At 40.1% G+C, this 27341-nt stretch overlaps 2 long non-coding RNA genes across 2 annotated transcripts in view; both read left to right on the forward strand.

The window, feature by feature from the left end:
• LOC141579464 (uncharacterized) overlaps positions 1-12079 on the forward strand; it is a 47872-nt gene extending 35793 nt beyond the window's left edge. Inside the window, exons 6-7 of the long non-coding RNA XR_012510967.1 lie at positions 6850-6947; positions 10682-12079. This is a non-coding gene — a long non-coding RNA (uncharacterized LOC141579464). The remainder of the gene's footprint in view (positions 1-6849; positions 6948-10681) is intronic.
• A 1492-nt stretch (positions 12080-13571) lies between these two features.
• On the forward strand, positions 13572-24178 carry LOC141579466 (uncharacterized). The gene is made up of 2 exons (XR_012510968.1): positions 13572-13669; positions 20276-24178. It is a non-coding gene; the product is annotated as an uncharacterized LOC141579466 (long non-coding RNA).
• Positions 24179-27341: the final 3163 nt, after the last annotated feature.

The raw sequence follows: 27341 nt of genomic DNA on the forward strand, positions 1-27341 counted from the left end.
AACTCATTTCACTTTATCGTACTTCCTTTTTTAAAAAATTGCCTAATATTTTTTTGTTTAGTTTTTTAATTGAAGCATTTTACTTTACTTGCGAAAGTATGCTCCATTGTTTAGAGAGGCCAGCGTTGTGGTAGTGAGAGCTTGGGAATGAAGTTGCCTAAATTCATATTTGAACACAGCAGCTTGCTTCCTGAGTGATCTTGGACAACTTAACTTCTCTGTGCCATAGTTTCCTATAAAATAAGAATAAGAGGGTTGCTTCTTCATGACTGTGGCAATGACGGGTCGAAGTAATGTACAGAATCTACTTGGAAGACTTCCTGGCACAGAGGAAGGGCCATGTACTTAGGGACAGCTATTATTATACTATATCTGTTTTTATAATCCAGGTAAACCTTGATTCTTACTGATTTCATCTCTTAAAAATATTCGAAATATAAACTCTAAAATGTAAACTCTAAAACTTCATAGTTGTAGCTAATTAACACATAAAGCTCAACCAAGAAACACACAGTGGAGACCAGTTAGCTGCCGACACCTGTGAAACATTCTGTCCTGCACGGACTCTATGCTGTCACTACCGTCACTTCTGAAATCTAAGGCAAGCTCAGGCCTCGTCAGGTACCCAGACCCCCAAGCTCAGACCATGGCAGGGAAATAGTTTACTGTTCACATATGCATTTTCAAAAAATAGTATTAAAATGAACACTGTACGTATTTTGTTGTTTGTTTGACATCGTTAACGGAAAAGAAAAGAACAAAAAAAAGGAAAAAACCAATGCAATTACAAATAATGAGGCTATGTCTGAAAATTATTTTTTTTAAATTATGTTTAGGATTTATTGACCAATTAGGAGAAAAGTCATTTCATTGGTGTAATCCCTTGATTGACTTAACTTGTTTTTTTAATTAGGAAGAAGAGAGTTTTCCATTTACCACCTGGGGAAAGTTTATACATATAACCCTTTGTGCAAGTGCTCTTTTTCTGGGTAAGAACCTGCCACAGACTTTTTAAAATCTAATGTGAAATCCTGAGAAAACTGAAAATCAAGCTGGGAACTATGAAGTCTCATAGAGAAAACTTTTCCCAGAGAACATCTGAGCCAATGCAGGGCGCCACTCTGGAGGTTCCACAGTCTCTTCTGCTCACAGTGCTTCCCCCTATTCTTTTCACCTCATTTGTTCAAATCAGATCAGTGGTTTAGGATTCTCCAGGGTCTGATTAAGAGACCAGATGGAGGCATTAAGATTTCTAAAATTTTCCAAGAGTAACAACCAAGGTAAAATGTCTAAGAATAACCTAAGAAAAGGATAGTAGGAACTATCAAAAAATAAAAGTAAAAACTACTGAAAGATATAAAAGATGCTTTAATCACATGATTCTAGATTAAAAGATCATATCTCCAAAATATCAGAAGTTATAAAATTGATTTGGGGTTTATTGTGAATAAAATCATATTAGTAATATAATAATTAATAAGTTAATGAGACTTTTAGTAGTTCAAGAATAGCCAGATTAGAAAATAGGACAGGAAGTCCAGATATGGGCTCTGATATCAATAATAATTTAATATAAGAGATGGAAGGCATTACAAATCAGGGAGATAAATAAAGGTTATTCAGTGAATGGAACACTCGTTAGCTACTTGGGGGGAAAAGAAAAGATTGAAATCATACAGTGAACCATATATTGTGATAAATTCCAGAAACATTTAAAAAGTAACACAATTAGAAAAAAACTAGAAATAAATATGGATGTTTACACAAACTCTAGATGAACAGTAAGTTTCTGAGGAAAGTATACAAAGATTTCCATGCATCAGAAGCATCCTAATTTTAAACAAAACACCAGAGGATGTTATTTGTTTACAAATCCAACAAGGGGCTAATTCCTTCAATACATAGAGAGTTCAGATCACTTCAAGGGTAACATCAAAATATCTCAGGAGCATAGAAGGCAGAGAAAAGGAACACACATTCACAAAGAAAAATAGATGTCACACTCCAATGGTAATTCACTCAGTTCACATCAAAATGAAGTAGTTTTCCACCTCTCAAGTGACACAGCTATGTTTATGAGGATGAAATGCCAGTGATCACCAATCCCTTGCCTAGGTTACTGGATATTTTTTGTGAAGTATGGTTGATTTACAATGCTGTGTTAATTTCTAGTGTACTCCTCAAGCTTTCTTAGAAAGCAGTCTGGCAGTTGATATCAAGAGTCAAAAATATTCCTATGCTTTAATCAACTAATTCAGCTTTGAAAAACTTTTAATCAGGAAGTATTTCAAAATGGCAGGGAAAAGTCAGTACGGATGCAAGTCACAGACATACTTTTATATGTATATATATATATATAAAATCTCAGCCAAAATATTCTTCCAAACGTTCACAAAGTAGAATAGTTTGCAGCCATGAAAAAGTGTGTCCATGAAAATATTTTATGACATGTCAAAGTGTTACACTTACGATAGGCTTGAGAATAAAATTAATATATAAAATGATTTGTAATATACAAACAATGTACCCTTCTGAAGGAATTATGTCTATAGGTAGAAGCATTTTCCTTATTTTATTTTTTATTCATTTTCAGAGTTGGAGTCCTTTCATTGTAGGTGACAAAATCAATTTCCATTGTGTTTAAACAACACCCAAAATTGGGGATGCATGGGATTTATTGGTTCCTGTAAATGAAAACCTCAGATCTGAGGTCTGGCTTCAGTCAAGGAGAGATACTGTAGCCCAGATGATGTCAAGGGCTGGTCTTGTCCTGTCTTCATTCTGTGTCCAATGATGTCTCAGCATGCTGCTTCTAGGCACTCAGCATCCCAGATCATCCATCCAAACCAAGAGAGGTCTCTTTGGCAGCTTCCTCTCTTGATAGAGGAAGCTTATCATTCACATGGGCACAAGCACGTATCTCCTCACATAATAGTGGCTCTTACTGGGTTATTTGCCAATTCTCCAATCATGTGTGAGGCCAATACAATGAGGGGTATTATTTGTCTTAAACCAACTGAGATCTACCTCTGGTGCTTCAGAATGAGTTGGTTAATTGAGCTTAAATCACAGGACTAATAACAAAAGGGAGGTTATTTATCCTAAAGCAAATTCTGGGCCCTCTTCTAAGACTGGGGACAGATCCAGGACAACAGTTCTGTCCAGTACTGAGTACTTTCAAATTATCTTTAATGAGCAAATGTTAAAATTATGATCAGAAAAGATGATAAATAAGAAGAAACTTGAGGAAGGGGAATGGAAAGCTTTCCTGTTTCATAAGAAATATTGAACCCATTAAGTGCTTGGAAGAAAAATGGAAATGTGTCAAGTTTGTAAAAGTTCTGAAATGAATTACAATTGATTTCACAGACCATGTAGTAGACAGTGCTCTACAGTTAGTGTGTCTTTGGGCTCTTTGAGTATTTCAGTTCTTTCACTTAATAGTTGCTTCATTTGGGGCAAATTGCATCATCTCCATGTGGCTCTATTTCCTCATCTGTAAAAGAGATATAATATTACCTTCCCAACAGGGTGATTGTGAGGATTTAGAAAAATAGATGTGTGCTGAAGCAATAGTAAGCATTTAAAGAATCTTAACTATTAAGTTTACTTAATACATAATTAAAAAATTATTATGCAGACTTTTTAAAAATGCATAGTATTTAAATAGCCTATATGTGCTGTACAAGAGAGGAAGGCTTAATATACCTTGTATAATACATTTTTCACAGCCTTAACTAATTTTCACATTTAATCACACACACACCAAAAAGTTATACCTTTCACAATCATGAAGACTTACTGTGAAGAAAAGGATGATGAAAGAGAGTAGAGGAGAAAATAAAATGCTTTCTCTACAAAGTGATGGCTTAAAAACTAAGAAAAACACCTTTTTAAGACTTTGGTCACCATATTCATAGCTAATACTTAGGTATAGTTTTTCACATGCCTGTGGTTAATGTTCTAATTGTTTTCACAATTAGTAAATCATTGACTTATCACAATAGTCCTATAAATTGCTATTATTATCCCCCCATTATATGGGTGAGGAGATTGAAGCCCCTAGAAGTTAAGAAATTTGCACAAGGCCCCACAGCTAGCATCGGAGCTGGGATCCAGATGCAGGAGTGTGGCTCCAGGAGGGGCTTGTAAACACTCCAACTGCTCTCCCCTGCAGGTGCAAGCCAGCCTCCCGCTGTTACTGTAAATAACATGATGTGGTTCACCTAGTCTTGAAATTCACATTCTTTGTAGCTTTCTCTCTGGGGCAGCCATCAGGAGCAGCCAGGGACCCTGAGTACATGCTTCTGGACTATGACCAAGAAGGTAGATGGAAGGAAAACAGTTTAAAAATGGTACCTTTAATGTGCATTCTTCAGTGGGCAGAAAAATACCTGCCTAGTGAGGAACTGAAGCCTTACCAGCCACGTGCAAATTATGCTTCAGACACTCCCGTTGCCCTTGAGTCCACTCAGTCAGAACTACAATGGATCAGGGACATGAATCTTGTGCAAATGCAGGGAGTAGGAGTACCTGCCATTTTAAGATCTCAAGGAGTATGAAAAGCATGTGAAGCTTTCATCAGCAGAGACCTGCAGTCACTTCCACTATTTCCCTCAGGGCATGTCCACAGCTTCACTGGTCCTATTCAGAATGAAGATGACAGCTAGCACCTGCTGATCCCTGAATCAGTGATAGGTTCTCCCTTGAAAGGAAGCATATCCCCTTCATGGGTTACAACTAGTTCATAACCTAAATAATTCTATAGATGTAGAAGGGATACTTTCATTGGTTCTGCTATCACAGACTTGTCTCCAAAAGAACATGCCACCAGTTACTCCATTTTCAGCCATTTAAAGATATACTTAACAGGCTTCCTTCTTTAGTGCAGTTTTAGGTTACAGAAAAATTCACAGAAAGTGGAGTTCCCATATATTCCTTATGCCCTGCACACAGCTGCTCCTGCTGTCAGCATGTTACATTAGTGGATGTACTCATTCTTTTTGACATCCTTCATTCCTCCTCCCCTAAAATTTAACATGCCGGATATTCACGTCTCTTGTGGCATTTACATGCGATTTACATCACTTCTCAGGTTTATGTGAGGTTTACAGCACGTGCATGTTGTCTGTTTAAGCGTAGATTGGGGGCAAGTTTTCTGTGTAAAAATATGATCATTAGTGAGCCTTATGCTGCTGGGCTTTTGGGTTGTCAGGTCCTGTTGACCATTGCTTCAGTTATTGGGATCATTGTCTACGGACTTTCAGTGTTCATTGTATTTTCAGCAGAACTTCTCAAGAACCTGAATGGAAGAGACCCAATCCAGAAGTACCTGACTGTGCAGGTGGGCCACGCCCATCACTGCTTCCCTCATCAGTTTTAACATCATCGTGACCCTGAACGCCATATATGAGAAAGTGGCAATCAAGATGACTGAGTCTGTTAAGCTCCTTCTGCAGCTGAGGTCATTTCTACACCAGTTTTAGAACCAGGTCAAAACAGAGACTTTATCTTTTAGGCACTTCAATTCCAGTACATTACAGTCTTTAGAAAACTTCAAGTGTAAACGTATTTTCTCTAGCCTATATGAGAAGTGAATTAGCTGCAGCTATGCATTAGTAAAAGGGACAAAGAAAGCTTTAGAATGTCCAAGCTCTGTGTAAATATGTCAGTGCTTAATAATAATTTCAATTACATTAGATCATGTACCCTATTGTTGAAAGTAAATAGTCTCTCTATTGCAAATAAGTGGAAGAGGGTCGTGGTTCCAGTGGCAGATTTGCTTGTGCGTTACGGAGAGGACAAGTAATCACACTGTTATGTGTCCTCCCCCCATGCTGTTCCTGTTAGTGTAGCTCCATTCTCATCAGCTGTGGCTTCTATAACAAATGTTTCTTCTCTCTGGCTTGTATCCCAGCCAGCGGCTTAGCGGCCCTAGTTAACTGCTTCCCACACACTGCATGTGGCTGGGTCGTTCTCCCAGTTGTCTGCTCAGTGGTCATCTTCTGAAAACACTAAGACCAATTCAAATATTGAACTAGGAGGATGTTTTATGTTCCCCAAATGCTTCTAGCAAGTTGCCCCGTGTTTTGTTTGTTTTCTTCAATAGTCCTACCTTCCTGCCGTTCAGGGAGACAAGAGAATTTCACTTAGCAGGATGTTTAGAAGTAGCTTTCTTTCAACTTACACCTGACAGAGGACAGTTCTTGCCCATTGGATACTGTTGTGCTTATAAATTTTAAGGAACGGGTGACTTTGTTTTTTTTTTGCCTTGTGTGATATTGCATTCATAGTGGGAGAAACTCTTACAACAGTGTGTACAGTTGGAATTAACATAGTAGCTATTTTAAGGAATTCAAAACAGCTTATATGAAAAAAGTGTGAATTGTGTATATATTTATATATACATATTTAGCGTGTTAACTCATGTGTCCGTGGCTTTGATTATGGTCTCAAAGCTGTTCACAGTTTTACAGACTTAACTTTTCTTTATTCTAGCTGCAGAGATCCCAAGGACCAGACTGACTGTGGGAACAACCTAGCCATGAAGGTGTTCTTCTTCCAGTTTGTCAACTACTACTCCTCGTGTTTCTACATCACATTCTTTAAGGGCAGATTTGTGACTTATCCTGGAGATCTGGTGTATTGGCTGTGAAAATACAGAAATGAAGACGTGTGAATACAGCTTTGTGTTCGGACAGTCTAACCTGTTTCATGTTTTCTCTTAGTTGCCCAATGAAGAGTGTCTTTACTCTCTGTTCCTTAGATTTTTTTAGGCATAAAATAATGACTTTATTTCATGTTAGAGCTATCTAAAATTTACATGAGATTTTCTTTCTAATATTCCAGTGTGACCCAGGTGGCTGTCTCCTTGAACTGATGATGCAGCTGACAATAATCATGGGAGGACAGTCCATCTGGAATAACATACAAGAGGTGTTACTTCCGTGAGTACTAAGTCATGTGATCTTGGGGTGAGAACGGCCCACCCATCCAAGTAATTTTCCTGCATGCCCATCTCTAAAACAGGGGAGACTCTCTGCTTATTAAAGCTCTCCAGATAAGATGATCCAGCCAACAGTGTAAACATACCTCCTGTTTAATAATTATGTTTAAATTCCTCCCTTTTTATGTTTAAATTAAATCCTCAAGTGCTATAGTTTCTGCTTATTAGCCCATCACTGGGGACTGACTGATCAGAGCCCGTTGAGAGATGGCCCTTTTTGGGGCCATGAACTAAGTTTTCCCACAACTTCCCGCAACTTTCTCCTCCTTTTATACATGCATTTAAAAATCCATAACAGGAATTTGTTGAGTGCCTAGTATGTGTTAGTCACTGTATTAAATGTTGTACATATATGTGTGTGTGTGTGTACAATTTAATCACCCAAACAATCCTTATTCTTATCTTCCTTTTCAAATGAAGATCCTGTGGCTTAAAGAGGGTAAATGATTTGCCCAAGTTCTCATTGCCAATAAGAGACCACTGTGGGACTCAGATGTAAGACCCTATCTCATGGAATTCATGTTCTTCTAAGAACAGAGACTCTCTTGGTGTCCTAAGGCACAGGGCTACATAATGTTTTAAGAGACACTTGTCTAAAATAATAACTACAGAGGTTTTGACTTACTGTTCTCTTCCTAAAAATGAGAAAAGCAGATGTTAGCAAAGGTCACACTGTCCTTTGGATTTTCACATAAGCCCTATCCCATATCAAAGTGGATATTCCAGTGTTATCTGCAATTTCTGAACATTTCAAGGAGCTTAGTGTATTCACTTTCTTTTGTAACAAGTATCCCCAAATGACATGGTAGTAGGAAGAAAAAAGAAATAGTCTCCACTAAACAACACAAATTTAACCTTGTAGGGTTCTTGAACGCAGGAGCCTGCTGAAGTCAAAATATTGGCACGGCTGTTTCTGAAGGCCTCAGGGGAAACTGTATCTTTGACTTTTCTGGCTTCCAGAGGCCACATACGTCTCTTGGCCTGTGACCTCTTTTCCTTCTCTCAAGGTCAGCATGGTTGTGTGCCTCTGACTCTGATCCTGTGGTCAAATCTCCTCTCCTCTCTCCCCTCTTCTGTCTCCCTCTTCCTACTTTAGTGACCCTGGTGATTACAATGGGCTCACCTCTATAATCCAGCTCGTCTCTCTTAGAGAATGCTGGTTAGCAACGTTAACCGCATCTGAAATCATAGACCCCCTTTGCAAGGGAAACTGACCTCTTCCTATTTTCTGGTGATAAGGACATAGACATATTGGGGGGGAACATTTTTCTGCCCACCACACTAAGCTTTTTAAGATAATTTCTGGCTTTGAGTTTCTGTCCTCATGAAACTGTTGATCTCTCTTCTGTCTTGCCTTCCACAAAATCATTCTGCTCCTGGCCAACCTAACTGCATTGCTCACCACTCTCTGTGGTGTCCCCCAAAGCCAATTACACAAGCAATTCTTACTGTTGTTTGGAGCATGGAGGAGAAACTCAAACAACTTGAATTTTGAAATAAAAACCTCCATCATTTTAAAATCTTCCATGCCACTATAAAAAAAATTATTTTTTAACATCATTTTTTAATTTTTAAACTATTTTAAACTTTGTAACTTTTTTTAAACTTTACTTTTTTTCTTATCATCCTTCATTGTAAGCTCCAGAAACCTGCTATTCTGTCCACTGCATCCAAGTTCCCTTTCACTGTTTCTCCTCCCTTCCCTAACTTTCCTTCACTCTCCCTTATTACCAATTTTCTGTCCATTCTCTTTATAGGGCAGTTAAATTATTTTTTCTTTCCTTCTTTCTGTTTTTGCAGAGTGAACACATTTGTGTGTCAGTGTGTCCTTCCACATTTCTTCACAAGGTCTTCATCTTTCAGCTTCAGGATGGATTACTGTGGTCTGTCTCTAAACAAAGGCATTTCCCTTGTCCCCCAGCTCACCATGCCCCTCAAAAAAAAGATTCTGATCTTTGCTGTGAAATGAATCTTTTTTTTCCCTACTGTGCAGTAGACAACTCTTACCCTGAGCTCACAGTCAGATTTCTCCAGAGGAGTAAAAGTAGCTCATGTGCAAATAATACTACTTTTCTCTGTGAAAAGAAATAGATCAGATAGAGGAAATACTTAACTCAGATTACTCAAAAGCATTTCCTGAAGGAAATAGGTTAATTATTTAACACTAAATTTTGTTGAATCTGGTTATCAGTGAGCTATTTTTACCAATCAAGAAGGATATATTTCCTAAATTGGTACTGAGCAATTCATGTGAAATGAAACTTGCTCACATTAACTAGTTTAAAGTAAAGAATGCATTATAGTATCTGTGGTCTGTTTATACCTTCGCTTAAGTAAGCACATTGTTGTAGGTTCCAGTGAGCTGAACTTTGCCTACATGTATTTCTAATCTGGGCTAAAGTATTTAGGGAAAATATTTTGAATTATGTTTCCCTTTTTTGAATACCAGAAATTCTGAATGGTAGCCAAGTTTGAGGGTGGCTTGTGTTTTCCTCACTGCCTCTTCTCTTTGTATAAGGTGCCAGTTTCCTTCTTAATTTTTCATATAAAATCCTAACATACTAAAGATCTATCAATTACTCTTGCTGCCCCAAAACTATACCCATCCTCAAAAATACATAGGAAGGGAAAAGAAAACTTATCAAAGTTAGTGACTATTTTCATGCTATTTAAATATGTCTAAAGGAACATAATTAAATGAATTTTACCATATCTCACCTGCCTCCACCCCCCAATCCCATGTGGGTTTGTTGAGTAGGATTCTGGGAGCAAATGAAGAAGGACAGTGATGCCGTGATCCAGGCTCTCTCTGGGGTCTCCCCAGCACTTGGATCGGCATTTGGTATAAAGTAGGTCTCAGTCCGAGCCAGCTGAGTGAGTGAGTGACTCACAGGCATCGAATGAGTAACATCAGTGAATTAACAGCATTCTTTGTAGGACTCAGAGAATAAGCTGAGTGCCCTATGGCCTTCCCAGCCTCACGTACTATTTTGATGTTGGGGTCATTTCTGAGAATGTTATTCTGTACTTGACAAAAGTCTAGTACAATTCCAGGGTTAAGTAACTTGCCCTAGGGAAATTTTATGATAAAATATTATGAAAAATGTTTAAATGCCCAACATGACATAGCACTGTCCTTTGGTGTTTAGATAATGTATGGCTGTAATTTTCTTACTTTATATGCTTTCTACATTTTCCACCGTGTGTACGCACTACTATATAGTAAGAAAATGCAAATATTTAAAAGAGAAAATCTCTCTTCTCCAGATATGATTTGGTTAGAGGATGAGTCAGATAGATATATTAAGAGAATCTTAAATACATGTGTCCATAATTCACTCTTTAAATCCAGGAACAGGAAACTCAGGAATGAAATAGATTAAGAGAATCAAAGATACTTGTATTCAAGATTAGCAAGTAGGAGTGTCCTCAAAAGAAAAGGTGATTATCTATAATTCAGGGATTAAATGTGATAATGAACGTACAAAGACAACATGAAGTAGAAAATGCCATGTGGGAAGCACTGAGTAAAGGGCAATTTACCATGATTATGCCAATATGTGTGGTCAATTCACAAGCAAATTATTGTGTAACCCCTGCTAGAGGGAGAAAGCTTCCAGCCTTGGCTGAAGAGTGGGGAGGATCCAGTGTCTGTATTTTTTAAAATGTCTACAGGTGTTTCTCATGTGCAAATTGGTATCCCTGCATGAGAACCATAAACCAACAGAAAACCCAAAAGACCGAGGACAATGATGGGTTGCCGACAGCCCAAGCTTTTCTGCCACAGAAGAGTGGTTCCAGTCAGGAAGACTGAGCAAGAGGCTCAGAGTCTTAGCTAAGGACAAGCAAGTCGGGACTTCTAATACGACCTAATGTCATCGACGGGGGAGGGCAGTTCAGCACAAGAAGCGAGCACCAGGTGAGTTAACATGGAAGTTACATCCTGGATCCAAGCCGTGATGGATTTGGGTCCCGGAGGGTTAAAGCCCTGCTTCCGTTGGGCATGGACCGCATTCCACAAGAGGCTGAGACAGGAATTATGAGGCAGAGAAAAATTCCCCCAGGGGACTCCCGAGTCTGGGTGCCTGGAAGGGTGATGGACGAGCGCGGTCCCAGCTCCACCCGCACCGCAGGGCTCCGAGTGGCTGTGGAGCTGTGCGCTCCCGGCCGGACCTCAGACCTGACTGCAGTGCTCCGGGCTGAGGCCTGGGGAGCGGCGTCAGGAGCAGGCTGTCCCCGTCATTCTCGTAGGTGCTGCAGTGACCCCCACCCCGGTGGCCACGGCGTTCCCAAGCCAAGGGTCTAAGTGACTTCAACCTTATTTACAGGTGACCACAGCTGGTTAGCCTGTGCTGCTCAAAAAGAAGATCCCATATGGGGTTTTGATGTGTTAGGGGGTTTGCTAATACCTGGCCTGCTTTGAATCGTTTCATCTTGACAGCAGCCTGGGCAGTCGAAGTTTCACCTCCCAATTTTATTTCAACATTTTTTGTTGAAAGTATAGTTGGTGTAAAATATTGTGTTAATTCTTGGTATACAGCATAGTGATTCACATATACATACATATATATATATATATATATATTCCTTGTCATATACTTTTCCACTATAGGCTATTAAAAGTTATTGAATGTAGTTCCCTGTGCTATACAGTAGGATCTTGTTTGAAACAAAAATTACTAAACAAAGTAACAAAGGAAGCAGACTAAACCTATCCATGTATACGGCACAGTTGAGTTTATATCAGGATTTAAATGTGGTTTTGAGCTCCAGGATCTCTTTATCAACTTATCATATGTAAAGTGCCTGTGGAACACTTCTCAGAAAAATATTTAAAAATCATAAGATTTAGAGAATAAAGAAGGAAGATAATTATACTGAAAAGCAGGTATCAAAATATAGAAATGGGCATTTGTGATACAGTAATATCTGAATTATTGGAAGGACGTGTTGAATAAGAGGATCCAGTGGTGGGTCTACTGACCGCAACATTCTGCCACAGCAGTGAGTGTAAATCAACTTCTGAGATCTGCAACAATTGCATTTTGAATGTAAATAAAGTTAAATAACAAATAAGCCATGAAGTGTGGATTCAGATTCAGGGGTATCTCGGGTCCATATCCCCACCCCCTCACAGAGCTCCCTGCTCTTCCCCTAATGTCATTGAAAGAATTGGGGAAAGTTTGTGAAGCGAAGGGCATGTTCCATTGCAAAGAATTCTCGTAGCAACCCTGGGAGCATGGCCAGGGAAAGGTTAACGCTGAGATCAGAGGCAGTGGGAAACCTAGCAGGGGCAGCTCTTTACAAGTCACATCATATACTCTGTGTGTGTCCACGTGTGTGTGCATACAGACGTGTGGGCATGTATGATGTATACACCTGCCTTTCGTGTGAAGCCGCCTCACTGTCCAAATTTGAAATCCATCCAAACGTGCAGTGCAGTCAGCCGAAGCTCCGCAAGATGCTAAGTTGTCTGTTGTTGCTCTGTCTCTTCTGCTGAACTCCACGAGTAAACCACGCGCCAGCTGTTGCTTTCAGGAAAAACAGCTCTGTAGTCTACAGGTCCATGCCTTGTTTCACTGCCAACTCCGAATTCCTTTCATGACAAATTGCCATTTGAAAAAGGGGGAAGCATTCAGTTGTCCCACAAGCCTCTGAGTGAGGAAAAAATATAACCTTAGAGACAGCTCTGTGGGACAACATCCAGAAGGGTGCAGAGCACTGGGCTGCGAGTCGAGGCTGTTTCTTTCAAGCTCTGCACTGAATTTGAGGTGGCATGTCACTTCTTTGGCCCTTGATTTGTTCAGCTTAAATTAGGGTCTTGGACCTGTTCGATCCAACGTTAGAGTGTCACTTTTCTGCTCAGTGATCCTCCATTGTTCCACAGTTCCTTCAGAGGGAAAAATGCCCACATCCTCAAGGCAGCCTCTAAGGCTCCACCCCCCAAAAGCACCACTTATTTCCTATTCACTCTGGCCCACACCAGCCTCCATGCTGTCTGTCCAGCGTGAGGGACCTCAAGGCCTGTGATCACTGTTCCCTCTGCCCACCCCTTTGCCTCCGTCTTTGCCTTATTCAAAGGTCACTTGCCCCATCCACACTCCTCCCTACCACACATTCCTCGCCCTCCTTTATTTTCCTCTGCAGCACTTATCACCAGCTCACCGACCCTGTATTTCTTTCTTTTACTTATTTTCTCTGACAATTTACAGACTGAAAATGCCATGGTGGATAATAGCAGAGAAATGGGGGAAAAAACAAATGAGGGTAGGTATCTTCTAAAAGCTAAAGTGCCCACCTGAAAAGGAGGTAGGAGATAAAGTAGTAGTAGTCGTTACAATTTTGGTAAACCCAAGGTACGTAGTCAGGACTAGTTTTCACAATACTTGAGGGTAGGGAGGCAGCAATAAAAAGAAATTTACCCTGAGAACAAGAAATTAAATACTTGGGAAGATGATGTGTTCAGCTTGAAATGTCAGTAATACTTTTATGACCTTGGTCTGATAATATCTTGCCTTATAATTTGATCTGTTTGACAGCTGGGTCATGAATCTAATGATGCCACAGTTTCAGGAGCAGAACAGACCACCCCACGATGGGAATGGGACAACCATCTGTATCCAACGGGCAAACTGGGGTTATTTTATGAATACCCTGAAATGAGTAAGTCATCAGTGGGGATTTCTGTGCTGTCGGTTATACTAGAATATGCTTTGGGTCTCAGAAGCATCGGTTACCGAGCCAAACAAAGACCTAGCATACCGAAAAGGAGCCCGCTTTTCTCAATTAGATGCAATTATGCAGTCAGGCTTTCAAATAGGTTGCCTGTGTATATCTTTGTCAATATTTATGTTGTACAAAGCTGAAGGTTTACTGCCATGGAATAAAATGGAATACTCATTCAGGTAATTCTCCATCATTGATTCTCAGATCCTTCTGGTCATGTCGTCTAAGGATGAACTCAGAACCGTTACTAGATGTGACTCAGCACGGGCTGCAGCCCGTGTGGCACAGCTGTTGGCTGATATCCTTCTAAACAGAGTCATGTGAGCCTGCCAGCCTGTGCAGAAAGCCCGCAAGAGCATCCTGCCTCATGGCAGCAAGGGTCACAGGGTCACCCCTTCCACACCTCACACCTGCCTTTGACATTTTTCCTATTTCTTCTGGCCGATGGTTTCAGCCTGGTTCCTTGAGTGACCTCATGGCACATCACTGGCTTGAATTCAGGATGAATTTGCTGATCTGGAGTATTGGTAGAACACAGATCCCCTCCTTCTCCAATGTCTTTGTTCATTTCTGTACATTTGCTTGGCCTTTGTTTCTCTTTGTTTGAACTTGGTTTTGAGCTCTCGGTTGCCTTTAAATTGTTGCATCTCAAAATAGATTTCCATAGGAAACTTCATCTTTTCTATTATGCATGGCACACTTTTATCTACTAGAAGGCTGATGATGTGCACGTTTTGTATCTGAGACCTTTGAGCTCACCACTGCCTTGAATTACTTTTTTTTTTTTAAACTTAGGAGACAGGAAAGTATTTTGGTCAATAGGCTTTGCATTTATGCATGCGGGTTCATGTCTGCAAGACACCCCATTGGGCTTCCTGTTTATAAGTCTACAGAAAGAGGGAGTTTTCTTTTTCCTAAATTACATGCTATATATATAATAATTGCTTTTAAAATATATAATATACATAGAAACGCATCTGATTCCCTAGGTGAATGAAAGGTCATTTTGTGGCATCTTCAGTCAGCTATGCTTTGTGGCCTGGTGTCTGATTTGAGTTTCATCTTTGCTTTTGTTGTGCTTAGTGACCAGGTTCGATTAAGGGTGCAGCTCCTGTCCCTGGTGTAGAAATTATGTTCGTTTTTTTTGCTTATTTTCAAAAGGACTTTAATCCAATGACCTGTTATTCCAAAATGAGTCATAATTGTAAATATTTCTTATTGGGGCTATTATCAGCATTAATAATAACAACAACATTCTGAGGGCAGCATATCATTTGGTATTTTAACACACACGAAAAAAGCCTTGGAAAATAGTTATTGTTCTAGTTAAGTCAAATAAAGGTCATTGAAAGGAAAAGTTGTACGCTTTTGGGAGAAATTGATAGGACTTTTACAACTTTATAGTCTCATTAAAATACTAATTAAATAATTCAGCCTAACTCTACCCTACATAACAGGATGGAGTAACAGCTATTCTAGAGAGATTGTTCAGATTTATTCGTTTTCCTATTCTCTAAATAATCCCTAACGAATTAGAAATTTCAATCCATTTTTGAGAGTAGGCAGTCTGTTATTCTGTATTCAACGCTGGAGTGAAACTTATTTTGTGTTCTTTTCGTTCATGGGAGATAGGATTTTCAAGTGCTTTTTGAATTATTTTTGTTCCTCTCAAATAAAGTGCCTTTGGTGGTGATCTCCTGACCTCAGTTTTCTCCTCCCAGTTTTCCCCATGATCATTAATGACACCCCACCTGCCTTTTTAGTTAGGCCTCTTAGCTGCTGAAGGGGAACAGCTTCTGACAGATGACCCTGGAGCCCTCCACCCTTGCTTCTTTAGGCCTCGCACCCTGCCACCATCCCTAGACTCCTTCGCCAGAAGTATCTTTCTCTGCTTTTCTGCCTGGAAGGGCTCTTGCCAAGCCTTGGCAGCAAACCCTCAACTTTTTAGAGATTTTCTGCTCTCCTCTCTAAGCATGAATTGCAGTTGATTCTTGTCTTGATGGTGCTTGATCATGTCTGTGTCCATTGCTCTCCCCGGCTGGACTGATCCTGTCGGAGGCAATAGTCAGGCTTTTCATCTTCCCGTGCATGTCTGAAGCACCACAGCCTGGACCCTGGTTCTCATATGTGTTTAAGTGACTTGAGCTTGGAGTTTTAATGCACTCACATACAACTGTTAGATGAGTTGGCGGTAACATTGCCCCCAAGGCCCCCACAAGGTTCTATAGGGCATATGTTTTTTTCTGAGTGAAATTTCTCTTTTATTTGTTCTAGTGATTTCCCCACTGTCCTTTGAGATTATTGGAGTAACCCTTAGTTATTAACCACAATAGCTCACCCCCAGAAGCAAAAGATCCTGCTGTTTGAGAACTCAGACACGGGACACAAGAGAAATAATCTATCAGTCTTAAAATCTGGAAGCCATAAGATACCGTTTTGTACTTAGAGCACCCACAGCACAAACACCAGTCTCTCAAGAACTTGGCGCTGCCTTCCCAGAGGGCGGGTGCCGTAAGTGAAATGCAGTGAGTGATGAAGTGAGAGCTCTTCGTCTCTGGTACTGCCTTTTCCACCCTTGCTGTGTTAACTTGATCTTCCCTTCATATATTATGTTCTCCATTTAATTTACTGCAGTTAATATCAGTTGTTCTTCAACATCTCCTTGCATGCGCCCACTCCATTCCCTCTCTCTCCATTGTTATCCCACCCACGCCTCTCCTGCGCTCTCCAGGACCAGGCCTTTCTCCCCCACGCCCTCACCTCTGTTCTGTCTGCCCACCACCTGCACTGACATTTCCTTAACTCCAGAGAATGAACTTTCCAAAATGGCAGCTGAGTAACTGGGGGGGATTGTAGACCTCTCATCTCTTTACTGATTCATTCATTTATCTATCCAACAAACACTGAGCACCTGCTATGCTAAACACTGTATCAACTGCTGGGGAGAACAAGACAGGTAAGATTTGGTGTCTGCACTCCGCAGGGCAGGCGAGACTTGGCGAGTAGTTGATGGATTGCTAAGCAGGTGAACACACATTGGACTTCATAGAGCTGGGAATATTTGAACTGAATTTTGAAAGGTGAAAGGAAGTTAGCTCTCTAATTTGTGGTAGAGGGAGTGGACACTTCATGCAGAGAGGTAGAGACATATAAGAGTACACGGCATGAAGCGGCTTGGCCAGACTGAAGAACAACAAGTAGGGTTAGAACAAAGTATCCACAGGTGGGAATATCAGGTGCACAAGGCCACTGTCACAATGGGTCTTGTGTGATTAGACTTGAATGTATCCTTAAAGAAACAGGGCTATATTGGAATATATGTAAGCAAGAGAATTGCATATTGATTATGTTAAAGTATATCTGGTTATACTGGCAGCAGAATGGATAATAACATTTTTGGGGGGAGGCCCACATTTTGGGGGGAAAGGATATTTCGGGGGCCACCCCAGGTAATCCAGACATGTGACACACGCCTGCAGAGAGGCCCTTGGCTGAGGGAGAGAGTCGTGGGCGGCAGAAGTGGTGACTGCTGCAGAGGGGACTACAGGGCCGGGGCGGCGGGCTGCAGAGCTGCTGAGGTGACTTTCCAGTGACCCATCTGGAGAGTGGATCTGCAGTGGGAGTGTAAGGGGAGGAGATGCTTTCGAGGAGATGGTTCTGTGTGTGGCATTTTGATTGCAAAGTGTCTATGGGACATCTGAGGAGTGATGCCCGTTGTTAAGCTGGATTCAACAGTCAGGAGCTCAGAGGAGCTGTGGGTGAGGCCGTGGGGGCGATTCATTCCTGCCAAGTGGAGGATTGAGGACGAGGCCCTGGGGAAAATGGCCATGTACATGGCACATGGGAGAAGAGAAATCCACCAAGAGAAAGAAGAATAGCAGAGCAGTTGGGAGAAACTAGTTGAGGCAACACAGAGAAGGCTGTAACCTGGCTTAAGAGGGATTTGAACACTGACTAAAAGGAGCATAGTGAGAAAGGGGGTGTGTGTGGGGCAATAAAGCAAGAGCTAAAGCCCACCTTTAATTGCCAAGCCTGGGGAAAAGGAGGAGGAGGACTATACTTAGGTAGACTTTAAAAAACAGATCTGTGTGTATCTGTGTGTGTGCATATGTGCACACAAACTTTTCTGTCTGGGCTTTTTAAGTTTATTTAAGTAAAACAAAAATTACGGGGGGAAAACGTCCCCCTGAGAGGAAAATATTTGTCCACGGCAAAAGCTAACTGGTAATCAAATAAACACGAGCTGAAAATGCTGACTAGTTTGAAACACGCAGCCACCGGCAGTACAACTCCTGTCTCAGTGCTGCGATGAGGCCCGTGGGGGATGCAGGGCTCTGAGCCCTGAGGTGTCTTCAGCGCAGGTACTTCTCCAAGAAACTGGACTTTAAAGGGAAGAAGAAAGTGTAGAACATATCAGAGAGCAATACAGGGCCGTGAGAGAGGGTTGGGCGAGGGTTCGTTTTGTTTTACAGTGGGCGTTTCTGGCCTTGCTGAGTTGCTAGGCCTTTGCACTTTTTGGTCTTTGTTCCAAAAGCTTTTTAGAAAGTTCTTCTCGCTTGAAAATCTGAACAGATTAAATCATGTTGGGTTATTTCTGGTGTTTTATTTTTTAATTAAAAAATTATCTGGAATTTATTTTAATGTCATAAATGAGGACAGTCTACCAGGCCTTCCAATGATTTAGCTAATTACTGCAGAACTTGAATCCACTGATTTGAAGTGTCAGTTTTATAATATTACTAAAATCTCATAAATATCCACGTCTATTCTTGAAATGTAATGTATTTCATTCATACTCTCAGTGCACTATTTCTATACTGTTTCCATGAACATAGATTAATACCTCCTAGAGTTGGTCCTGTTTTATCCTTTTCCAGAATATCCCTAATACTACAAATTGAAACATCCCTCCTCATTACTTTATTTGTATATATAGGTATATTTCTGGAATACATTTAGGATCACCTTTCAGATTTTTTTCTTAAATCCATTTGGGATTATTAACTAAATTTGCATTCAGATACTAAATTTATTTTGGAGAAAAAATGTTCTATGTCCCCCAAATTTGAGTCTGCCCACTGAAGAGGGTGGTGCATTCTACTGTTCATTCAATCATCTTTTTTTTTCTTTTTTTAAATCATTTATCAGAATCTTCTTAATATTTTTCATTAATTTATCTCTGAATAGTCTGTGCCTGCTTTGTCATTATAAAATGATATCTTTTCTGGGTTTTGATCTGGGTTGATTGCTAATAAACTCTTAATTTCTGGCTTCTCTTGAATAAGAAGGAGATCTGACACTGTGAGGCCCTATTTCCAATAAGGTGATGTTGAGCATTGCGTTTCCTTAGGATGTCCACTTGCCAATTTGCCAGTGGCTGCACCCACTCCAAGCATTTCTGCTACTTACCTGCCCCCGTAGGCAGATGAGCTCATGTAGGGTTAGGTGGGTTATGGACACAGATACTGACATCAATGCTGCCACGCTGCTGACCCTGTGGCGTCACTAACTCTGGTTCTTGCTCTCTGACCTCCCTGAATATGACAGCTCCTTTTGGGCTGTGGACCTACTGCATCTTTCCAGCACTGTCGGCTTTTCTGCAACACACGCCTGCCTCTCAGGTCAGAAGCAAATGTCAGCTCCTCCTACGCATCCACCCCATTCACGGTCTTGCCGTTCCTGGCCAGAGTGGTCCCTACCCCTTGACTGAGCAGTAACACTAAAGGGACTATAAATTTGCCTCTCATCCACTGTCTTAGTTACATACCTGTGCTAGTTTACTTTAAAGGTCTGCCAGTTAGGAGGGGAGGGTCTAAAAGTCTTTTAGATCTCTGACCTTATCATTTCTAACCGCTCCCCCACCCTATGGAACAGCTTACCACAGATCTCTGCTGCCCCATCTGTAGCATTGCCCTGTAAATTACACACAGAGAGAAAAGAACTTCTAAGCCACCACCATAAATTTGACTTCCTGTGACCACACAGACCATAGAAATATCAAGATAAAAATTCCTGAAGAAGAATATTTTGCTTAGGAAGACACTTTAATTGCATACATTTCTGTGGCTTGTAATAACTTCATAGACTCTCTGAATGTGCTGCACTCACTTTCCCAGACTCAAGGGAGCTTGCTCACTTGCCTATATTCAGTGTATTTCCTCCAACATTCTCTATGCATAGCTTTCCCAAAGGTACATTTCTTATTTCTATTTAAATTGTTAGATACATCCACAATATTCTTTTTTTAATCCTCAAATACAAATCATCTTCCAAGATTGTATTATTTCAACACTGAGAGTGAATAATATGCTTCAAGATTCCCAAGTTTATTATGAGCAAATAATTATGGTTGGTTGAAGATTTTTAAGTATGTTATTCCTACTAAGGGTATATATGTGAAAGAAACAGGTTGTAATGAGTCTTCTTCCCAGAGATTTTATATTTGCCTTTTGTTTGGATTCTTTCACTGTTGAAAATTATTATTACCATGAACGTCTTTTCTCTTTGGGATTTATTTCACCATTTTCCCCTCTCTCTTTACAGGAGTAAAAGAATTTATGTTGTCCTTCCATCCATCCACCACTCCATGTTTTGTGTCCATTCCTTCAACAGGTATTCAGTTTGGGTTCACCACAGTATATGTGGCCTCTTTCCAGTGGCCCCTCTGTTGGCTCTGGAGAACAATATATTGGAAATCAGAGTGGGTACGTGGAACCTTGACTACCCAGTATAGACGCATTGTGCCAGAAAAAGCCCAGAACATCGCAGCATGGCAGCCCACCATGCAAGGAACAGCAATTCTGGCTGTGGTGGACCAATGTGAATAAAAAGGCTTCATTGGGTGAAGACTTAGAAAAGTACAAAAATGCATTGGCGTTGTTTCCTAAGGAATCTAGTGTTGGGTACTGTTTAATATGAGAGGGAGATGCTAACACTATCATCGTTATAAACAACATAGTTGTTGTAACTGTAATTGTTATTATTTTTAATATATTTTCTTTATAATTATTATTTGTGACTTACAAGACCCTTACAGAGGCAGTTGTTAAGGAGCGTGGCCGTTATACTGTTGCTGAAGTGTTAATTCAGAAGAAGCATGGGAATAGCATTAATAAGTACTCACTCTTTTGATCCTCACATTGACTATAAAGGTCACCCAGCAGTGCTTGTATAATGGAGATAGAAATCTATCCGTTTAAGTGTTTGTAGAACTTAAAATAAGAGCAGACATTCCACCGCATTTGACCATATATTCCAGACTATCAGTTTAAAATAGGAACTACCTGATGAGGCCATAGAAACCCTTTGTGCATCCCCAATCATTCACTACCTTCCTGGTCCCCTGGGGCAGCGGTTCTTCCAGAAGGTGGCCCCATCTCTCCTCCCCACCCCACTCTTGGTCTTTGATACCTACTGTTGGTCATTTGCTAAGCATCCTCATGTCCTGCATGTGTCTGAGCTGTGAGGGAACAGAACTCAGCTGTTTACAAACTGTAATGACTATGACCAGTATGAACAGCCTCTCTCCTTCCCTGCCCACAACCCCACAGTGCAACACGGGGCTCACAACCACAGCGATTCCCATGCCAGCCCATCAGGGAACCTTCTTCCCTAGAAATATTCTTACAACCAGAGATGTTTCCTCCCTTACTTCACTGCCAGTTTCACTCCCAGGTTACAGTCCCCAACAAAAGGCTATCCCAGTTTGAATTTCTTAATCAAGTCGCATTGACCCTGAGTACCTGGCTTTTTCCTATGAGCACTCATAGAAATAGAACAGGGCCAGGCAGTGGCTGTGGGCCAGGTTCCTGGGTGAGGGGACTTGCTGGGAGCTTCAGGTTCTGTAGCCTGGCCCGAGCTTAGCTCCCAGCACGGCGTCTTCCCATCTGCATTATTTCGGGCCAGGCTTCAACAGTTCAGAGTTTCATTTTATCATCTGCAAACAGAATAATCCCCTGCTGCATATTTTAAGACTGTTATGTACCACAAAGGGTGCTTAGGGAATTCAGTGAGTCAATGCATGGAAGTCACACAACCTGGTCCTCAGGTAATGTTAGTTATCTTCATTATGCACCATCGATAAAATTGGCTCACAGACTTGGCCAGGTATCAAAGCTACAGGCACAAGAATTTGACAGTGTGTTACTGTCTGGATCATAGTCACAATTTTACACAGTAAAACAAGCTACCTGGGACCACCCAGCTGTCAGCCCACCTGACTCCCCACCCCAGGATCCCTCAATTTATCTGATTTGCTTGCTACCCCTACTTTTTGGAGAAAGTTGGCAAATCACACACAGTCAATGACTGCTAGGTTATTTCCATTCCCATTCACTCAAATTGCCCCATTTTCAGTATCCACTGTGCTGCAAAACATAGACTAATGTTCAGAAATATGACAGCAAGGCCTTTCCCGTTCCACAGTCAGAGAACTAAGAAACTGTCATGTTTAATATGCCATGTGACACTAAGCAAAGCAGGAAAACAGGCTTCTGTGCTTTAAGAAAGTTTTTAACAATGACGTTTGAAACTAAAAGTGTTTTTGTTTGGCCTTCAGCTAACCAGAAAATTCAATTGACTCCTATTACACATTACTCAGGTGTCCTGGTTTGATTGTATTAGGCACTTTTTCCTCATCTCCCCAGCATGGCTTTGCTCCATCAGCACAGATGGAGTGTCCCCAAGGCTGCTCCGTGTGCATAGGCGTGTGTATGCACACATGTGCACCCACTGATTGGTGCCACTGATTCATATCCAGGAGTTGTTCTGTCTTATAACTCAAGCACTGCTTTATTATATCCTAGAAAACTGCTTTTAGATCATTGATTGAACTATAGACCATCCTTTTGCCCACATTAGAAAGTGACATCTTCCAAGACACAGGTCCTGTGTGCTTTTATTTATGTATAAGTAAGAATTAAATATGTATGTCATCCCCTCACATATTTAATTTGTGCCTTTCCAATTGAATGTGCACAGTAAAGGCTAACTTCCCATAACAGGAGAACTTTTAGGAAGTAAGAAGAAGGAATTAGCCACCATGGAGAAGACAGGATATCAAGCAGGAGTTTGGTATAAAGTCATTTATTCTAAAGCTGCTCTGGCTCAATAAATAAGTGGAATTGACATTGTTGTATCATGACAGAGCATCTGCTATTGAAGACTGATTTTAATTTACTTTGATATAAGAGGAAAATTGTGTCAGAACAGCATGGGAAATGAAGAACACTGCATCTATCTGTACTCCTGAAGTGTGTTTCAGAGCTGCTGAATTTTGAGGAAAATTATCTTGTCTGGAGACAATAGAATTATTTTCATTGTTGGAAATTTTGTAGCTCCCAGAAGCACATCTGCAGGTGATTCTGTAAATGTCTAGAGTTGACTTAAATAGCAGTAAATTTTAGCCTATTGAAATCAGGAGATGTGAAATATTTTTGCCTACCACCACCACCGCCACCACCACCACCAGGCAAGCACTTGTACACCCAGAGAGATTTCACATCAGAGGGAATGACAAAGCTGGTTCTGTTACTGAGGCCAAACTTGTTCTGCTCACTGCACCACAGTGATAAATAAATAAATCAGGAGACAAGGTTTTGGGGCAAGGAATAGTAACTTTATTCAGAAAGCTGGCAGACCAAGAAGATGGGGGACTAATGTCCTGGAGAATCATCTTTCCCAAGTCAGAATTAAGGCTCCTTTTGAACTAAAAAGGGGAGGGGGTGTGGTTGGTTGTGCAAACTTCTTGCTGCCGGGATTCTTTGTTCTTGCAGCCATCCATGTGGCTCAGGCTATTGTGTCCCTGTAAGCCTCCAACAAAACAAAGGTTATTCTCTATTTTGCAACTTGCCATCTCTGCATAAGTGCAGAAGTGCTAACATCCTTAAAGGTCAGAGCCCCGAGAATAGGCTTTCCTGTAGGTTTTAGGCTAAAGGCAACGTTGTTTTACAAAAGGTGCAAAGCCAGCAAGATTAAGCCTGGAAAACAGGGCACAGTGCTTCAAACTGAAGGAACAGAACCAATATGGCGTCAGATTTGTTCTCAATTACAGTTTTATTTAGGGGAAATTTTGCAGCAGAAAATCACCTCAGTTGTTTTTCTTGCTTTGCCTGAGATCTTGTTTGCTGGCTTGTGGTCTCATGTTGTCAAAACCGTATGTTCAGATGAATACTATTAAAATCATATGGTGCACAAATCATACCTATTCTGCTTCAAAAAAATGACTGAAACATTTAGCTTTGTTTATTCCCATAGAATTTGGATTGAATCTATTCTCGACTTTCTTCTTCTTCAAACCAGTTTTTTACTGGAGGATTTAAAGCCCAAATTAAAGAATTTTGGAGAAGACTCATGTAATTTATAAGACGTTTACATCCGAATTTAAGACTGACTCATATTTGTACTTTTAATCAAGGAACACAATAAACTTTGTTAGTCAATCATTTATGACGTTTTAAACTTTGTCCATGTAATCTTTTGGAAGTTGAGAGGCTTAGACAATTGATATAACAAAACAGGTATCATTGCTTAACTGTGTGAATGAATGAATCCCAGTATAGTTTCCTGAAAGTATATTTTATTAAAAATAATAATGAATTCTTGCTCTCTAATAAAGCAACAGACAGAAGCACATACTGAGTGTTTAAAATAAATAATACTGCGGGAAAAATTATCTAAGCAACTCAAGATAGTATAGAGAAAAAAGGATGAACTTGAAGGAAAATACATATTGTGCAATTAATATCTTATTTTTAAGAAGCAAATGATAAAAAAAACCAATTTTTAAATGATTTATCAAAAAAGGATTTATATAAAGCCAACTTATTTTTATAAGTATTACATAAAACAGGGCTATCTAAATCTATATTATTAAAGAATAAAATATATGAAATATATCTCCAAGGTTAATTGATTTTCATAATATTATAATTTTTGAAAATATAACTTACATATACATATTCAAGAAGCTCTTCAGATAAACACAGTAACCTAGTATACAGTTATACCTATTCCACATAAAAAATGAAAAGGCAAGGATAATGCCCTTGCTTACGAACTGCCACTGGACTTCTGGATATTCCTTTACGTTAAAGACCAAAAGCAAAGTAACTAGTCTACTTTGAAGCGGTCGCTCAAGATTTTAAGATATTCACTATCTATATCCAGTTACAGGAAAGACTTAAGTTTTCTGAAGTTTAAAAAAAAAGAAATCAACTGCTGAAAACGAAATTCTGTAATGTCTCATGGCCATAACTATAAAGGCTCTAAATTAATGCTCCCTTAACTGTTTTTTTACAAGCACAGGTCATGATCATCATTTTCAAATTCCATTTATGCTAGATGAACGAACGTCTCCCCACATGCTCAATTCTGAGAGTTAAGTGTGTGTGAAAGCCGTCAGTCACCTACCTTATTGAGAAAACACAGTTTCATTTAAGTGGGAAACAACACTACATACATACATATGGGGAGGAACAAGTTCCAACTGGGAATTAAAGTGAAAACTGCAGGAACTTAAAATCGGCAGAGGAAACATACTGAGAATCCAGAGTAAGTGTTTTAACTGCAAACCATTTCCCTTAAGCTAGATGAACGAATGTCTTTCCACATGATCAATTCTGAGATATAAGTGTGAGTGAAAAAGTCAATCACGTAGCTTGTTGGGAACACAGCTTCTTTTCAGTGGGAAACTACACTACATACATATATATGGGGAGGTTCTAGCTCCAAATCTGTTTTACAGTAAAAACTGCATGAACTTTCAACAGGCACTAGGAAACATACTGAAACCAGAGTAAGTGATTCTACTGAAACTCACTACATTTGAGCTAGATGAACGAATATCTCTCCACATGCTATGGTCTGAGATATAAGTGTGAGTGAAAGAAGACATTCACTTAGCTCGTTAGGAAAACAAATTTCTTTTCAGTTGGATTCTACACTACATAAATATATATTTATTGTTACTACCTCGAACTCGGGTTTACAGTGAAAACTGCATGAATTAAAACCCGGCATTTCGAAACAGAATGAGAAACCAGAGTAAGTGATCCTACAGCATCCAATTCCGTTTGTGCTACATGAAAGAACATCTCTCCAAATGCTCAGTTCTCAGGTATACGTGTGTGTGTGGCCGTCAATCATCTAGCTTGTTGGGAACATAAAGTTTCTCTAATTTGGAAACAACACGACATACATATATATGGGGAGGTACAAGCTCCAACTCGGTTTTACACTGAAAATTGCATGAACTTCAAAACGGTACTAGGAAAAATACTGAGAAACCAGAGTAAGTGTTTTTACAGCAACCCATTTCCTTTGTGCTAGATGAACGAACGTCTCGCCACATGATCAGTTCTCAGAGATAAATGTGTGTGAAAGACGACATTCACATAGTTGGATGGAAAAAAAGTTATTTTCAGTTGGAAAAAACAGAAAATATATATATGTGGGGAGGTACAAGCTCCAACAGGTTTTTAAGGTGAAAACTGAATTAATTCCAAACCAGCACTAGGAAACATACTAAGAAACCACAGTAAGTGTTTCTACGGCAACTCCTTCCGTTTCTGCTAAATTATAGAACGTCTCTCCACAGGCTCAGTTCCGAAAGATAAATTTGTGTGAAAGCCTAACTTCACCTAGACTATAGGGAACATACAGCTCCTTTTATGTTGGAAATTACACTCCATACATATATATGGGGAGTTTCTAGCTCCAACACGGTATTACAGTGAAAAATTTAAAGTTCAAACCGGAAATAGGAAAAAGACTGACTAACCAGAGTAAGTGTCTCACCTTCAAGACGTTCCCTCTGTGCTAGATGAACGAACGTCTCTAAACAAGCTCAGTTCTGAGAGATAAGTGTGTGTGAAAGCCGAACTTCACATAGATTGTTGGGAACACAAAGTTTCCTTTCACTTAGAAACAAAATAGCATGGATATATATTGGGAGGTACTAGCTCCAAATAGGTTTTACAGTGAAAAATACAGGAATATCAAACCGGCACTAGGAAAGAGACAGAGAAAACAGAGTAATTGTTTCACCTGCAACCCGTTCCCATTGTGCTAGATGAAAGAAAGTCTCTCAACATACTCAGTTCTGAGAGATAATTGTGTGGGGAAGCCGACTATCACCTAGCTTGTTGAGAACACAAAGTTTCTTTTTAGTTGGAAACTACAATGCATAAATATATACGGGGAGGTACAAACTTCAACTCGGTTTTTCATTGAAAACTGCAGGAATTTCTTACCAGCACTAGGAAACAGACAGAGAAAAGAGAGTAATTGTTTATATTTCAAACAGTTCCCTTTCTACTACATGAGCGAACGTCTCTCCACATGCTCAGTTCTGAGAGATAAGTGTGTGTGAAAGCTATGCTTCACCTATCTTGTTGGGAACACAAAGTTTCTTATCAGTTGGAAACAACACGACATACATATTTATCGGGAGATACTAACTCCTAGTCGATTTTACAGTGAAAACGGCATGAATTTGATAACGGCACTACGAAAAAGACTGAGAAACCAGAGTTAGTGTTCTACAGCAACAAATTCCTTTTGCGCTAGATGAACGAACGTCTCTCCACATGCTCAGTTCTGAGAGATAATT

The sequence above is a fragment of the Camelus bactrianus genome, chromosome 2 (genome assembly GCF_048773025.1).
Source record: "Camelus bactrianus isolate YW-2024 breed Bactrian camel chromosome 2, ASM4877302v1, whole genome shotgun sequence".
Classification (NCBI taxonomy): domain Eukaryota; kingdom Metazoa; phylum Chordata; class Mammalia; order Artiodactyla; family Camelidae; genus Camelus; species Camelus bactrianus.